Here is a 17,986-nt window from a genome sequence, read left to right on the forward strand (position 1 = left end):
CGGAGAGGGCTGCGCGGGGCCGGGGGCGGCAGGAGGCGCCCGGAGCCCTCGGCGCGGGGTCGCGGCGGTGCCGCGGCGGGGCGGGGGACGCGCGGCCCCGGCCCCTCACACAGCGAGCACCGCCGCCCGCGCGGGGAGGAGCCCTGGCCTCTCTTACTGGGCGACAGCGCTGTCGCTCAACACCCCCGTCCTCCAATTGGAGATGGTGGCGCGCGGGGCGGGGCCAATCCGGTGACGCGGCGCAGGGCAAGGTGGGGCGGGGGCGGGGACAGAGGCGCGAGCACCAATCAGCGGAGAGAGGGCGTGGCCTCGCTGGCGGGGGCGGGGCCTGAGGGACCGAGGGAGGAGGCGGGAGCACCGCCCGGTGAGTGACGTCACGCCGTGCCCCGTGTTATTGGCGTGACGTCACGGCGGTACCGGGATGACGTGCGGGGCAGCCGCGGCGCCGGGGCCGGGCCGGGGGTACCGGGGCCGGGGTTTGTAGCGTGCGGGGAGAACCCAGCGGGGTTCGTTCCCACCAGAGTGACCGAGCGGCCAGGTCATGCAGTGACGTAGAGAAACGTCATCGCTGACGTCATCAGAGAACACATGTGCATGGCACTGCAGCATCCTTAGATCCTTACTCAGCCAGATGAAACTGCACAGGGATTTGTCTCCGCAGACCGGGCTGCCCCTGGCAGCTGATCCCGAGTGGATCCAGCCTCTCCTTTGGCATCCGAACTCCAACACCCAGGGTGAACCTGCTCGTCTGGGACACTTCAGTCCTTGGCTGACATGGGGTGTAATTCCTTGCAAACACGCTGGAGCAAACCAGTGCTGGGCTGATGGCGAGGTGAGGATTAAAGTATCAAAGTACATGTTTGAAAGAAAATCCCCCCGGTCTCGTGGTTAGGTACTGGAGGGGAAAAAAAAAAACATTTTGGGAAACAGTTGGTGTGTGATCACGGAGCAGTGGCTGGGATCCCAGATCTTCTGGCTGCAGAATGAAATCATAAAAGACAGGCACATGTCCTCTGTTCTATGAGATTATTTGTCCTTTCTGCATTACTTCTGTCTGTACTTCCAATTATTTATGCCATAAACTTCTAGTCCAGTTTAAGTTTCCAATAATTTATCCTCCCCAGGCTTGCTCCAAACACCGGGGCAAGTGACACAAATATAGAGAGCTGAGGGAAACTATTAGGATGACTGGGATTTCACAGAATATTAAGGATGCTGAGAATCACAGAACGGTTTGAGTTGGAAAAGACCTTACAGATCATCTCATTGCACCCCCTGCCATGGACAGGGACACTTTCCACTATCCCAGGTTGCTCCAAGTCTTGTCTAACCTGACCTTGGACACTTCCAGGGATGGGGCAGCCACAGCTTCTCTGGGCAACCTGTGCCAGGGCCTCCCCACCCTCACAGGGAAGAATTTCTTCCCCATATCCAATTTAACTCTACCTCTCTTCAGCTTAAGGCCATTCCCTCTTGTCCTGTCACAAGCCCTTGTCAAAAGTTCCTCCCCTGCTTCCTTGTAGGTATTGAGACATCTCAAAAAGTCAGGGAGTCCCGATTTAAAAGAAAAACAATTAAAGAAATCCTTTCATGGAAGTGAGAATCCCGTGTGAGGATCAATCCCACTGAGATGCTATTGTCAGCTCTTTCCCAAAGAACAAGTGTTTTTCCCCCTGGCAAGAAGAGACATTTCAAAACACATTTAGGTATTGGAGATTTCAGGAGACCAGCACAAGACTCTTAGTCCTGAGCCATTCACTACAGAAGCTTTCTTGAACAGTTTCCCTGCCATGATCTTACTGTTCAATTGTAGTTTGAGACTCAGGAGCAGCTCATTCCACCCATAAAATGCTGCTGTAGTTCAGGAGTTTCCCACTGGATGTCATGATTGCCCTGCCAGAACCCAGTAACACCGGCGGGGTGGAGACAAACAACCCAACCCCGAACCCGCCGTTCTCTGGTTTTCCAACAGCTGAGCACTCAGGACTCCCGCTGGAATCCACAGATGTTAAACTGCCTGGAAATCGGGCCCTATGCAGCTGTGGAGTGCCCAGATTGGCGTTTTCTGATTAGCTCGGTTTCTCTTGCCCCACTGGCTTTGTCTGTGCCCTACTTGAGGTCCTCTTCTGACTTCTGAGGTGCTGAGGGGTTTTGGCAGTGAGCTCAGTAGTTATGAAGTCCAACTCCAGCGACAGACCTGTTTCATGTGGGAGAGGGAAATTGTGCTATACAATAAACTAATCACATAAATCAGTTGCCAGACGTCCTTAGTTCTCCATGCATTCATCCATGAAAGCAGCTTTCAACAGCTCCCATCTAATTGTCAAAAGGAAAAGGTCCACCCCTCCCTCCCTCCATCCCCCGCAGCACTGTTGTTCCTCGTGGAATCATTGGGAAGCGGCTCCCGGGGCAGGACAAAGCAGAATTCTGTTTGCTCCTGCAGCTCTGCAGCAGCCGGGGCTGGTGCTGTGCCCGGGGCCCGGGCAGGGCTCACAGCCACGCGTGACGATCCCACATTGATGGCCCTGCAGAGGTTTTGTCGTGAGCGTAAGCAGGAGGTGAAAGCGGCCCTGATGAGGGACAGGTTTGTACTCAGCCTCAGAGAATTCCCTTTTCCCCTTTATTACCTGCCCAGCTCTATGCGTCAAGATTTCTGGTTCATCTCCCTTATTTGGGCTTAGACTGAAATTAAAACAATTTATATTGATACAAAATAAAATAAATCAACATCAATTACTTCCTTTTTCCGTTCTTTTACTTTCTCAGTTTTTCATTTTTTCCTATTATTTTTCTATTTCTACTGTTTTCTTCTTCCCTATCTCTGTTTCTTCCTGTAACGCCCGTTCTCTTTCTGCTGATTGTCCAGCTGCTTCTATTCCTCCTTCTTTCATCTCCCACAGAGAGAGGGAAAAGACTAAAACATGGAAGAGAACAGAGAACTGGAGGATAGAAAGACAGGGCTGTTGAGGGCAACATTATTTCCACTTCCCCCCTTGGCTATGAGCAACTGAATTATGAGCAGAAAGATGGGGAGCTCTTGGAGGAAAGGCTGGGGAATAAACTTCTGGGGCTCTGGCCCTGAGAGCATCTGCAGATTAAAGCTGGAAAGGTGTCTGGCAGCTGGAGAAGGCAGTGGGCTGCTTCTGCTTGAAGACCTGACTGCAGATGGGAGTGACAAGAGGAGGCCCAGTGGGAAGGAGCTGCTGCCTCTCGAGCTGAGGGCGCAGCTGATGGACCCTCAAGTGTATTGAAAACTGTTTGCCCATACCTGGGACATGGCTGCTGTCTCCCTGAGCCGCACCAGACACCATCACTGCCAGGAAGAACATTTTGCTCAGTGAAATTGGGAAGCAAATAAACCACAAGGAGGATTTGCCCCCACTGCAGTAGTAGTGCCTTGCAGCAATACCAGAGCTACTGCAAATGCAATCAAAACTCCAGAGCTTAGGCAAGAAACTGGAGGTCTTGACAGGACAGCAGGAAAAGGTGTGCAGTGATGGAATCAGCCAAGGTGATAAATCACCCTCCTTGTGCTGGGTGAGCAAACTGAGTCAGAATATTGAACTGTTGCTACCACAGGGCAGGTGCACTCCTGGCTTAGCCTGGGTGATTTGAAGATGTCTGGGCCCTTGAATTGCTCATTGTGCATTCAGGCAGCAAAGCTTGTAGATCTGAAGAGCATTTATGATCTAAACTCCTTTCGCTGCTTCTCTGTTGAGACTGTGACTCTCTTTGCCTGAGGAGGTGCAGGAGTTTATGTGCACTTCAAGCCTTACCTAAGCTGGTAGTTTTGTCATGTTAAAAGTGCCATGTTCTGCTTATTGCATTCTCGAGGTTTTATATGGCTTTTTCAATGGCCCTCTCTCTGCACACTCCCCATGGCAGAATGAAAAAGTGGCGAGAGGCAAAGGGAATAACATTCTCCTGCAGAGGAATGAACAAGAGCAGTTCAAACAGATCAACCACTTTCTAGCAACATCATTAAGTATATGGGAACCTTCTGGTACTAAAGTATTACTTTCTGCTGTGTGTATTGAACCCTTGGCTGGTTGTTATCTGCAAGACTTTATGATCCCTACTCTATTCTCTTTCTGAGAGATCCCAATTTTTTGAAGTGCTTGCAGTCTTAAAACTCGTGAAGCCAAAGAAAACTGAAGTAGTTTGGTACCTCTCAAGAAAAAAACCCACTTACTAGTGAATTTGTATCTCAGTATTTGCCTTGTCCCTTTTAATGCCACTGGAAGGGGTGAGAGAACTGGGTTTATTCAGCCTCGAGAGAAGGTTGAGGGGAGAACTTATCACCATGTTCCAGTATTTAAAGAGTGGCTACAAAGAAGAGGGAGACTCCCTTTTTACCAGGAGTCACATGGAAAGGATGGGGGGAATGGGTACAAGTTATTCCTGTGCAGATTCTGACTGGACACAAGAGGAAAATTTGTCACAATGAGAACAATCTGTCATCAGAATAATGTTCTCAGAGAATTGGTGGATTCCCCAACATTGGACACTTTTAAGGTTCAGCTGGACAGGGTGCTGGGACATCCTGTCTAGACCAGTCTTTCACCAAGAAAGGTTGCACCAGATGATCCTTGAGGTCCATTCCAACCTGGGGAGGGATTCTATGATTTCAGTGTATCCTGATTTTTAATTATATTTTCTTTCTCCTTCGATAGCTCTGTGAATACAGAGGCTGCAGAACCTTTGGTGCATACTGTTTGTGAGTTCTCTTGCAGTGGATTCTCTTGCAGTGGCGCAGCCCAGCTGCCACCAAGCAGTAAAAATGCCATATTATGTCAAAGCAATTACTCCTGCTTCTCTTATTAAATTGGCAGCCGCTATTTTTTCTTTTCTGTGCGGTATTTTCATCTTCTGTCCCACAGAAGACACATTACTCATATACATAAAGTATGTGAGTCGTGACACTTCATGGAGTTAATTTTCAGTATTTTCAGACTGCTTGACAGCAGCCTGTTCTCCTTCATTACACACCAGCCAGCAAGTGGATTAGTTTACTTTCAAAACACAAAACCTCATATTAATCCACAAACAATTAATTATTGAGAGAAGACAAGCATATTTTGAATCCAGCCTGTGACTTTCCTACTTATTTCATGCAACAAGGCATGATCTGTGTAATTCCAGGCATGTCCTGCCAAGCATTCTGCAGCTCTTAGTGAAGACTGGATAATAGGAAAAAATCCTTTCCTATGAGGCCCTGGCACAGGGTGCCCAGAGAAGCTGTGGCTGCCCCATCCCTGGAAGTGTCCAAGGCCAGGTTGGACAGGGCTTGGAGCAACCTGGGATAGTGGAAAGTGGCCCTGCCCATGGCAAGGGGTTGGAACCTGATGGTCTTTAAGATCCTTTCCAACCCAAACCATTCTGGGACTTTGTGAAGTTACTGGGATTACATCCCAGGATGATGAACCTTGGTTCTGAGAGTGAAGAAAGATCAGAAATTGAGGTTCTGCTCCAAGGTGTTCCCTCAGAGGGCACAGAACCTGGGGCTGTGAGACCTGAGTGGGGCTGTTTCAAGTTCTGAGCTCTAAATGTGGGGACACATTCCAGCAGCAAAAGGGACAGAACTGTCCCTGTGCTGGCTCAAGTGTTCTCGGTGTACAGAAAGACCTGGCATTGCAGAAACAACTTAAAAGCAGACCTAAGTCCTGAAAGCATTTGGACCTCTGATTTTGAGTACAGAAGGCTCCAGCAATAAGGTTGAGGGGATTGAGCTTTGTCAATTTAGGTGCATTTTGTTTAGTCATCCAAGTCATGAAAAGTAATTGGAAAACAAGATGAGTGACATTAAGAGGGAAAAAAAGGCACAAATCTATAAATTGCACAAACAAAGCCAAAGCCCTGGGAGCAGAACCTCATGCATTTGCTGCCAAGCTATGTCCATTTTTTTTCTGCATTGTTTTTAAAATGACTTTTCATCTGGTGGTGCAGAGCCAAATATCTCCACGGGCAACATGTATCTCCCCAAACTCGTTGGAAATTAGCAAGCCTTAATAAAATTTATGCATGGCTTGCTATTGCAGTTCCACAGCTAAAGGGAAAACAGATGTTCTCTTTAGTTATTCTCTTCATGTCCAAAGGAAAGCTGTTGGTTACAGTTTGGTTTTAACAAGGCTGGTGCTGAAAAGGTTACAAATGATGCAATTTTTGCAATCCTACTCCAAGACTCTCTGTGAACCTGAATTGCTGAGGTGATACTTGCAGATGCCTGTCACCCACTTACCAGCCTCATATTTCTTAACAGCTCCACTTTAGGATGAATAAATGGAACAGAGTTCCCAGTATTTGCCTGAGATCACTAACAGGCTGGCGGGCCAGGCTCCGAGCCCCTTGGCTCAATCCACGGTGAAGTTCCTCAGCCTGGGCTGGTTTCAGAGGTGAGGCAGAACGGATGGATGGCGCATCTGAGAAGTGTCATTGGACATGTCACTGAATGGGCCTCTCCAGGCTTCAACAGGAAGAAGGGAAGAAGCCTTGATTCCTCATCTCCCTCAGCTGGCTCCCTTCGCTGAGCACACGTGCACCCTGCCCACAGCATTCCCCACTCACACTGCAGATGGGCAATCTTCCCTCTTTCCATTTTTACACAAATATTTTCAAGATGTGCAAAAAATGATGTCGGCACTTACGGTGAGTGTTTGCCATCTGAAAGAGTTTGCCCTTGCAAACATGGAAGCATGTGTGCACATATATCTGAAATTCGTATTTTACTTTGCAGATGTGTGGCAAACACAGAGCCTTTCAAAATGCTAATATTTGTTTGTTTCTACAACATATTTATTCATTGCTCCCTCAACAAAGGATCTCAAGCCTTCTTTATTCCTCTGCAGCTACCAAATGGACATTGATATAAAAAACCTTCTCTCTATCCACAAAAAAATGTCCCAAATAACAGCAAATGCAGTAAATTGTAGACATTGGTTTAATACCCTTTCTAAGTGTTTATTCAAACAATCCTTTTTAGTCTGTGAATATTCATGGTCTTACAGATAATATGGAAGATAAACACTCATGCCACACCTAAATGCCACGATCAGCTAATTTAGGAATTATTGCTCTACCAAAAATGGAGAAGGAACAGGTCCTGTCACTTAAAGAAACGATAGCAAATGATGCAAAACCCAGGTGGCAGGAATGCAGAGAGGAGCTGGCAGGAGCTAACCAGATGAGTGATCAGCATTTTATTCAGACAGTGTTTCAGCGTCCACCCAGAGGAGATTAAGTATCCTGTCCTCTCAGTGCAGAGAAGAAGAAATAAATCAGCTTTTACCACAAGTAGGGTGGCAGGGAGTTAATTAGGAATGGAAAAAATATATTTCAGTTTGAAAAGGAATAAAAATGGACAAATGAAGGAACTAAAAGACACTGAAAACATGTTGGAACCCACCTGGGAGGCTGACTGAGAATCCTGCCCGGGGATCTGCAGCCACAGGGGACTGACACAACAGGTGATGCTGACAGCTCTCTGAAAGCTGCAGTCCAGCAGCCAAATGCTGCTGCTCTGAGTTGTTATATGAAAGCAGACATTTCCCATAACCTGTCTCATGTCAGAGTCTTTCCAACTACAAAGCGTAGAAAAAAGGCAAGGTTGCATAAAGAAATAAAAAGAACCTTCGTTTTCTTCTTAACGTAGTTTTTAAAAACCACAACCCTTGTTAAAGTCAACAGGAATTTGCTCCACATCTCTTCTAATTTGCCTCCCAGGATTTGTGCAAAACTAGATGATGACAGATTCTACTATTAGAACAAGCAAAACTACACCAGAAAATTAGCAGAAGCCACAAGCAGTAGAGCAGTGGTGAAACCACCTTATTGCCCTGTGTTCAGTGATTTCCATTAATGATTTAACAGTAAAGGTCAATTAAATGAGTGGTAGATACTGATACCCGCTGGCCGTGGCTCTGCTCTGTGTTGTTGGAGCACATGGGTACGGATATGCTAAAGCAGGAACAGCTTCCAAAGGCAATGCACCATCTCCCCCCAGCCTGATCCGAGGTTAGATGTGCCTGGGGCATGTTCCTCTGCTCCTAATGAGTATCAGTTCCAAACTAAGGCTGCCAGTCCCCTTCTGTCAGCTGAAGGACAGTGTTCTAGGAGGGGTAAAGACTTCTGTATCCCTCTGGGATTAAACCCCGGGTACCAGGGGGTTTGGGGCATGTTGCCTTGCAGGAGGCAAAGTCCTGGTTGTCAGCTGAGGGGTGACACACACCTCTGTGGAAAATGGCACAGGGCCTGCTCCATGCCATTCCAGAGCCCTTCTTGCCAGGAATGCCGTAGGCTGCAGGTCACTGCTCAAGAGGAAAGCTTGGATGTAAATGAATGCATGAACATGGCTTCTGGCTGAAATATTTAATCAATGTGGAAGTGCCACCAGTGAATATCAACATTCCTCATTTTGGGTAAAAGCTGGGAGTCACATTCCAACAATATATTCAGAAAGCATCAATATATTCAGATTGCATCGGCTGATGCAGGAGCACAGGCTGTGGTCAATCACCATCCTGGTAATTTAGGAGAGTGCAGAAGAAGGAGTGCTGGCTTTTGAGTGTCTCCATGTCTGTTATTTATACACTGTGTCATCTGGAGCTGGCTGTTTGCTTGTAGCTTTGGGCTGACAGTTCCCTGATTCCAAAGGCAATTCAGCCCCTGACATAAAGCAGAGGAACAATGCAGAGTTCCTGTAAAACAACAGTGCTCCCCCCACTGCTGTCAGAATGCAGGGATTAGATGCAGAATAATGCAGTCCCTGATCAAACCTGCAGCTGTAATTCAACCTCTGGACAGTGCTGATGTCATAAATTTGGGAAGAAAGTGCAACTCAAGCGATTTGTGAACATGAGCTGGTGAGTCCAATTGAATTACAGTTGTGGGAGCAGCCGGGATCCCCCTGCACCAAATCATTACTAATGAGAGCCAGAGAGTGATTACTTACAACTTTAATGAAATTGAATTTTAATTTATAACCTTGGCTAGGAGAAGGAAGAAACATACACTGAATATTTGGGGGTGACAGGGCAAAAGTAAAAAACAGAAATCCAAAATATATGGATGGACAATGCATCCTCCTGGAAGAGAGAAGATAAAATTTTATCCTCAAAAATAAATTCATATTTAAGGAAACAGTTGTGATACAGTGAGGACTGAAGAAAGCTATTCTATATCACAGTTGATGATGAAAGACCTCAGAAAGAAAATGCTCAGATGTGTTTTCTCTGAACCATTTATAATGCTCAGAAAAAGGGGAATCTTTAGCTGATTCTCAAGCCATCACTGCCCATTATTTTAGCATGAAATCAGGAGAATGGTAACCACAAGCACCACTGACATATTCTAATCAAATAATCCCATGGAACTCTTTCTGAGCAAGTCTTCCAATTTCAGCACTGAGTGATTCACTACTGGAAGGAAAAGCGTAATTAACATTAAATACTGGTTTCAATAGAATTCTGTTTCTCGCTGCTTCCCATCACTCTGGAGGTATCACTCTGCTATTTTAATACCCTTTTTAATATTGTAGCTTTTCTGCTGGTGCTACAGGAAGGCCTAGGGAGGTTAAGAAAAGTGGTTTATGAAGTTTGTCTCAGATATGGAAATGTGAGGAGAGAGAGGAAAAACGGAGAACTTGAGTGGAGGAACACAAAATGGATGAATAAAAGAGCACGTGGCTCACGACACAGATCACACAAGTTTTGCAACTCAAAATATGAATCTGCAATTCGAGGATGATTAGGAAGGTGTGGGATGGGTTGTGGAAGGTCTGAGACATGGGGCTTGCAGCCAGGGTCACACCAATCAGGCGGAGTATGGAGAGGTGGTGAAAAATGCTCCGACTTTTGACTTTACATTTATTTTACAGAAGGTAAATCAATATCTCTTCACCCCAGTGCACTTGTGTCATATGGCTTTCTGTTACAAGGTGACCAGGGCTTGGACATGTCTCTTCTGAGCTGAAAACAGCTTAATCCAAAGGGATTTTTTTCTGCAAATATCTGAAGCACTGTATTACTTCATGCCATGGGGTGATGGGATCCAACCCAGTATTTTATGTGCAACTTGACTATCATCAATAGAAACTATTACTACTCAAACAGTGAAACATGCAAATTGAATGGGAATTCAGTGCTATTTGCATATATGAAACTATTTTGTTAAAAGGGGTAGTATTAAAAGAAGATTTGCTGGACAGGAGGAGATTTTCAAAGATACAGGGAGGGTTCTACTGGGAGAAATGTTATAAGAAGGGGTGGCTAATAGTGAAAGGTCTTCAAAAATGCTTCAAAAAATTATTTCCCATCGAAGTGTTTTGCGGTGCACGCTCATTTCCCCAGCCTCACATGCCCTCATTGATGTTGGGAGCCGAAGCTGTTTCCTGCCACCACTGGAGGGAGACCTCATTCCTTCAAAGAGCTGTAAAACTTCTGCTGCCAGACTGCACTTCACTAAGGAAGACTGAAAAATAATCTGGAGAAATACAGCTGCTGAATTTGATCCAGGCTGGACACGGTGAATCACAGGTTCTAATAACAATAATAATGCAGCACGAGTGAAACAGTGTCAGATTAACAGAGGTGCTTAATGTTTCCACTCTGATCAATACTGCTCAAGTGAGTCTGCCCCAGGGTCTGAACTCAGTCCTGGTTAAATCCACCACCATTCCCCTCCCTCCTTCCTCGCCCCCTCCCCTCACTCTCAGGCTGTGCCTGCAGAAGCCATTTGTGATGTTAAATTCTCAGGCTGATATTTCCTAACCCTTTCTCTCACTGTGACCTTAAGTGTGACCAAAAAATGTTTCCGTCACTGGCATTATTTTCATTTTCACTTAACCCCTACTGGCCTAGTGGCCTATTTTACAATCATTCAATTACCTCCACTGCTGCTGAAAAAAAACAACCAGGGAGAAAATAATTTTTTGGTGCACCTCAAGGTCGTTGACAGCAGGAGGATAGAGAGCCATCAGGCAAGGTCCAAGTCACTCAGGCACTGGTGGCCCAGTGACAAGTGCATGGATGTGCTTCAGAGAGGGACCAGGACGTACAACTCAGCTCTAAAACCCCAAAGCTTCTGCTGGTGGAACAAAAGAAGCAGTTCTGCTAGGAAAAAAAGAAAAAAAAAAACCAAACCAAAAAAAGGGAGCAATTCTCCCCAATGCCATGTGACATGTTCCCAAAAGGATGATGTTGCACATGTCTGTATAGACACATTCTGCTGGGTGGTGACACAGATGTGTGTTTGCACATGTACACACTCACCCACTCTGCCCAAGTTACAAAACAGCATCTCAGCAAGACAAAACTCGTGATAAGAAAGGAATTCCTGTCTGAAGGACTCTCACATTTCCAGTAACAGTGAAGGGCCCATGGAAACTTTCAGCTCAGCTGACTGACTGTGGTTTGTGTTTTGAACTTTATTAATGACACGTGCTACCACCTGAGAGCTGCCTCCTCACTCCTTAACTAGGCTACTTCTAAAATTAGTGCAGAAAACAAAGCCTTTGTTGAACATATATTCTCATCACCTCCCCACGCAACTGCATCTGACACCTACAGTTGCAGCCAACCATGAGTTTCCTGTTGTACTCACTGAATGGGGCAATTTCAGAGTAAATATAGTTCAAACACTTATAAATCTCTAGAGTGAAATCCCTGCTGTGCTGAAAATAGGAGCTTCACCACAGATTTTGATAGTTTTTCAGTCAGTTTTAAAGTTGCTTTTGGTTCTCAGTGAGCCTTGTTACTGGCAAGGGGACGATTAATGTAATCTTACAGCGTGTGCCACCCTGTGTCTTCCTGCTGACCCACACGTCAGCTTCCATAAAACACCACGGACTTCCTGACAGGAATCATCTGCTCTGCCCTCATGGCTTAAATGTGCTGGCTGGAGACTGCAAGATCCAGCTTGTGAACAGTGACCTAAGACATTAGAGAAGAGATAGGAAGGAGCAGGAAAAAACCCATAATCACCATCAGCTCCATTAATTTTACTGCAGGACAAAACCTCCCCCTGGTACAACCTGCTCGTCCCAGCCTAAGCACAGGTGCCTGTTCTGCAAGTCTGTACCTCCCATCTGCTTCAGCTCCAGCAGTGGTTCTGGCCAGTGCTAAGCATTTGTAAGGTGTCATCTTGGAGAGATAATTTGTGCTCGGTATCCATGATTCTCATGGATTTCCTTAGGACTCCACCTGCAGGACTTCACACACTGGTGGAGTCTCATTATCACAAAATCTCCATATGCTGTTTTATAGCGGAGAAGGTCATGGCTTAGTTGCTGGAAGAACCCACTGTTCTGACTATCACCACAGAAATAGAAAGGGCTAAAGAGAAGAGAAATTCAAATCCCTATCCCTACTGCACAGTGCAGTTCAATCTTCCCGAGGCATACAAAGTAAATAGTAGTAATAAAATGTGATAGGAAAATCAATTGGAACAAATGAAGCACTGTCTGTGCTGTATTCCAGCTCCTCCGTCCCATTGTTACCGCTTTGATTAATAAACAGCAATCTGATAATGAGCAAATCACCTCAGCACCAGGATATGGGGAAGCTAATGCTGCAGGCAGCCTACAATGACAAAGCTGAATCTTCCCAGTGTAAGGTTGTGTTTGGAAGGTGCTGGGCTGGTCCAGGAGGTTGGGTCAGAGGAACCACGACCACCACAGGACAGGCTCAGAGGGCAGAGCTCTTTGGGAGAGGAGCTGTTGTAAGCCACTGGATTTGATGTTATATTTATAAACGTGCACTTAGAACCAGGCATCAATTTTTCACATTCATTTAATAGAAGTTTACCCCACTGGCTTTCTCTAGGGTGCAAGAATGAAGGCAACAGCCCAAAATTGGCTCTTAAAACAGTATTTTAACAATACAGTAATGTTAGTGTAGGGAACTCCAACTAGGTCAGAGTTGATATCCAGCTTAGTTTCTTTCTGGTGCATATTTAGATGGAACTGCATGCTAATGGAATTGTGTCCATTTCTGCCAGGAGTAAATCAGTTTAATTATGAGTTATTCTTTACTTCTTACTGTGTTTATTTCTTTCCTGTTCTTTCCAAATGTTCCCATGACCATGGTTGGAGATTGCCTTGTGCAGCCCTTCCTCAGCAGTGTCCTGACGTGCTCTGGTGCCTTCCTGAGCACTCTGTTAGGAGTTACTCTGACTGCTGCTGTTTGAGCAGGGGGTTGAACTTCAGCAAGTGTCAGTGCCTGTTTCTGTCTCCTTGCTGTTTTGCTAAGCCTTGGTAGATGCAATCACTGCAGGCTGTGCCAGAGATCCTTGTTAGTTCTCCACCTCTGTGAGCAAAAATTATCAGATTCACTGACATTTCAGACACAGAGACGAGGAGCAGTGTACATAATTGATGTGAGACCACTGATTGCAGGGAATTTAAATCAGAAGTAGGGATCTGTTGTCCAAAGAACTGGATATACCCAACACTTGTCATCAAGGAATGGTTCCAAGAGCTGACTGCTGACCACGAGAAGGCTTTTCTACCAACATGGGAAAAAGAAATTAATGGGGCAGGGGATAAAGGAGAAATCTTAGTTCTAAAGTGGAATTTTTCCAAATGCTACGGTGTTAAAATGGTTACTTTGGTAGTGCTCTGAAATGTCAGGATGGCTGCTGTATCTGAGGGAAAGACAGGTGGAGTAGTAGCTATTGCTGCTCAGATTGCAGCAATTAATTCACATATCCTCTGAAAACAGCAAGGGAAGCAAGCTACATCCCATGTCTCTTTCACATTCCATCCCAGATCCACTACTTTGCTCTACTTCCCATTTTCCCTGGTGGGAGCAGCCTGGTCCTGGCCCCAGTCCTGGTTCCTCATCCCTGGGGTGGTGTCCCTCCATTCTGCACAGGCTTCTGACAAGGCTGCAGCGTATCTCTCCTGTGTTTCCCCCCAGAACCTCTCACCTGCAAGCTGCTGCTGCCCTGATGATAGGACTGGGGGCTGCAGGTCTTTTCCTGCCTTGTCTTTGCCCAGGCATAATGGGGATCCTCTGAAAGAGCCATCTCTCCATCTTTGTCTTTCTGCATCTGCACTTTGGAAGAAAATCAATATTGCTGTTTGTTGCTAAATTGTCAGACAGCTTTTGATGCTAATATCTGATGAAGCAGACATGCTGTTGTAGATAGTTACTCTCAAACAGGTTCTCTATCATCTACCATCTGCTTTTAAAAGGTCTTTTTTTCCTTTTTTCCAGTGACTAATGGTGTATTTAACCCTGGAGAGCCTCTGATCTGAACATCAGACATTTCTGCAGCACAGGAACAGAAAAGAGGAGGTGGGGGAGGGAGAGTGAATGAGCTTCCTGTTGTTCTAACTTGGCTTACTGGTAGGGTTCTCAAATCAAACTAGAAATCTCACCACTTAAGGCAAGCCCCACTCAAACCCTTGATCCAGCTGCCAGATGGCATCACCCCCTCACCCAGAGTCTTGAGACAGAGCAGTGCAGCCCAGGGGGAGCCAGGCCGTGTCACTGGCCCATGTGGACAAGTGCCCTCAGTTCTCTGTCACCTGCTCCATCCATACAAAGACAGTGACAGCACCTTCTTCTTAAAGAAGCATTAGTTCTGCAGGTGAAATCTGCAGGGATGCCAGGCCTTCTGTTTGCTTCTGCAGCCTCAAAATTTACAAGGAATCAATGAAAAGTCTGTGAGAACAGATTCCTCAGTGTTTGGGTCCGGGATTGTCCCTGAGAGTCAGACAGAGTTTTACAGAGATATCAAAAGTGATGCCTGGGAGCATGGCAGAATTCTGCAGTGCCTGAAGGATATGGAGGAAATCTCATGCCACAGGCTTTCAGCAGTGCCTTGGCTGAATTAGGTGTTCTTCCCAGGAAAGTGTTGGACAGAATGGTCAGCCCAGTTGCTGCAGGTTCTGTGTGGGCAGGACTGGCACAGCAGGGTCACTGTAACTCTTGCTGTGCCAGGAGGCTGTCCCAGGCACTGACTGTACTGCCACCCAAGCTGCCAGTGCTCGAGAGCCCCTATTCACTGTGCCTGAACCAAAATTCACACTGGATTTGGTCTCCAAAGCCAAAAGCCACATGGCCTTGGATCCATGGGAGAGCCTCCTTTTTGTTCTGCAGAGGAGTCTGGAAAAGCATAAGGTTTTCCTGGAATTACAGTTTCAACTGACACCTGTTCCTGAATCTTGTGGTGCTCTGGTGAGGGACCTCAGGGCTGCACACCCCAAATCAGCCCTTGTGGTACACAGGGTGCAGAGCAAGCAACTCTGGGAACTGAGCAAGCAGGAGAAAGGGGGGGAGACAACGTGACTTAGAAGCAGTGAATCACAATCTCCTGTTTGATATTGTGTGTCTCTTTGTGAGATACTGTTCAATTCTCAGAGCTGAACGAGAGCAAGGGAGACGGAAACTGCACCAAAGGGGAGCACATTTTCACGGTCTAAGCTGATTAAGGCTGAATGACTTGGAATACACAATACAAATAACTGCAAAATCCAAGAATGCTGCTCTCCCAGAAGCCCAAAACTCTTGTGTCTTGCTTTTCCAGTCTCCAGGGAACAGTTTAACTGCTGCTTAGACAGCCCAGCCCAGACAGAGCTGAAGAAGCTGAGAGAAGCTCCAGGGCTCAGCAGTGCCCGACTTCAGCATTGTACTGAGCTCTCGAACCCTGGGCCATGAAAATAGCTTGGCACAAAGAACACAGAAACCTCTAACAGGTTTACAGGCATTTTTCCAGCTTTGGCATCTATCTCCACTTCAAGTTTGTAGGCACAAGCCTGCTTTGTGTGTGTTCCTACCCCCCTGTAAATTGTGCTGCCAGAGATGTCTGTGCTGCAGCCGGACCTGACTGACAGCTTTGCCTTCAGCCAGAATTCTGATTCAAAGGAACATCCAATTCTGTGTCATAAAGTTTGCATGAAATTTTTACCTGCAACAATTCCCCAATGTGCTGAACTGCATGATGCTGACTTATACAATACATCATTTTAGCAGCAGAGTTAAACAAAACGCAAAGCCAGACTCAGTTTGATTTTTCTCTTGTGATCACAGACATAATACCACATGTGAGAACTGTAAGCCATTACTTCCATTATTTTGTAGTATAAAAATATTAAATACAAGTGTTTCAATCTAATCAAATGTTTAAATGTAGACTTTTAAAACTATTTCAACTATAAAAATTAAAAATTAACGCCAAAATTTTCTTCAGATAAAAGATTGAAAGTATGTGAAATATTGAAAATGACTGCTTCAGTATTATTGAAATACTTTAAACTTTTAAAAAATGAAATGTTAGAATGGAAGAATTTCCACAGACATTTGATTTAGATGAAAACATATTTTCTAACAGGACAAGTTAAAAAATTTCCAATTGCATTTTCTAGTGGGCAATTTTTCAATGACATTTTCAGAAGAACATTCTGCATGTGAAAAATTTTCCAACAAGCTCTTGTGAGCTCTTAAAGGCAAGAAGAACTAGTTTTCAAATAACCCATTTTGAAAGGCACTTATTATTCTATGTTTTACGCCTTTTACAGCAGAAGCAGCAGACCAAACATAAGGCAATTTTGGGCTTTCTGTTACCTCCTTTCTAACTTAAAATACAAATTGCTGTGAAATGTTCCCAGACCTCAATTAAAAACCATGAATGATTTTAAAATGGGTTGTGCTGAGAATGTTGCTTACCTTAGGTAGGGATGTACACCTGGGATCCACACACGGCAGCTGGGCCTGAGCTCTGGTGTCCAAACACAGCCTCCAGTTCCAACTCAGGTCTGCAGCTTGAGTCTCCCTCTTTAGACTGATTCAGAGAATGTATCTGAATTTTGGGGGTACCTGCAAATCCAGTTATTGCCCCTAAACCTCATATCATGTGCTGTCTAAAATACAGAAGCAACCAAATCAACATTAAACTTGTCCCATTCTAACCCTTTGACGAGATCAGGTGGAGAATCTGCTTGAGATTTCATTGTGACACTATTTACAAGGAACATTTACAACATTTCCAATTCCCACTTCGTTTTCTGAATTGTTCTTCCCAGTTTTTTGACCACACAATCCCTACTAAAGCTGGCTATGCCTGGTGGGCTTTTGTGTCTGTGCTGAGCCCAGGTTTGTGTAAATGGGATGTGCATGTGAGGAGGGATGTGGCCTAAGGTGATACCTCACAAAGGAGATTTAGCAGAATGGAAAATACCGCAACGATCTACAGCCCAAATTCCAGGCCTGCACCTCCAATCTCCCAGTTCAGGACTTGGAATCCACACTGATTCCAGCACTCTGACATTCAGGGAAAACCATGGCCTCTTTTCAAGATCTGAAACAGTTTTTCAAAAGGTGCAGGGGTTAATTTCCTTCAGTTGAGAGGGAGAGCTCTTGGCTCCAGAGCAGAAGCATCTCCCAGCCAGTGTAAATGACAGTGGCCCCTTTTGCTCTGTGGCTGTTCTGCAGCTCCACTCCAGCTACAGATCTGCTCTTGGAGTTCACACCCAGAAGGCAAGAGGGAACTGAGTTTTCAGTCCTTCTCCACCGACTCACAGAGAGATGAGGGTTATGCAGGCTACAGCACCCAGCTGTGCCATGAACTGCACTGTGCAGGGTCTGGTTGCTTTGCATCACATGAGCAGGCAACCACAATGCCCTGTAGTGTCTGCAGAGCTGGGAATTTACAGATGCACTTGGATGTGAGAAGAAAAGCCTGTTCCATGTATCCATTCCTCTCTTGTTTCACAGAAATAATTAGATCTCTTGTTCTCTGCCTCAATCTCTACTTCCACTTTTCCCATAAGGTGGTTTAGCTGTCCTAAATTACAGATCAAAGAGCTAAATGCTAAAGGCCAGGCTAATTCTCTCGTTTCTTGCCGTAGTCTATGAAAACCCCAGACAGATCAGAGGGCAATTCATCTCACCCTCAGATAGCCACCTCCAGTAAGCCAGACATACAGCTCTTTGGAGGTGTATCTCTGCTCACTGCTAAAGGAACCTCCTCCAGAGTTTGGCATATGCCT

This window comes from Corvus kubaryi, unplaced genomic scaffold (genome assembly GCF_017639235.1).
Source record: "Corvus kubaryi isolate FWS band 111438036 unplaced genomic scaffold, C.kubaryi_AGA036_p1.0 37387, whole genome shotgun sequence".
Lineage (NCBI taxonomy): Eukaryota > Metazoa > Chordata > Aves > Passeriformes > Corvidae > Corvus > Corvus kubaryi.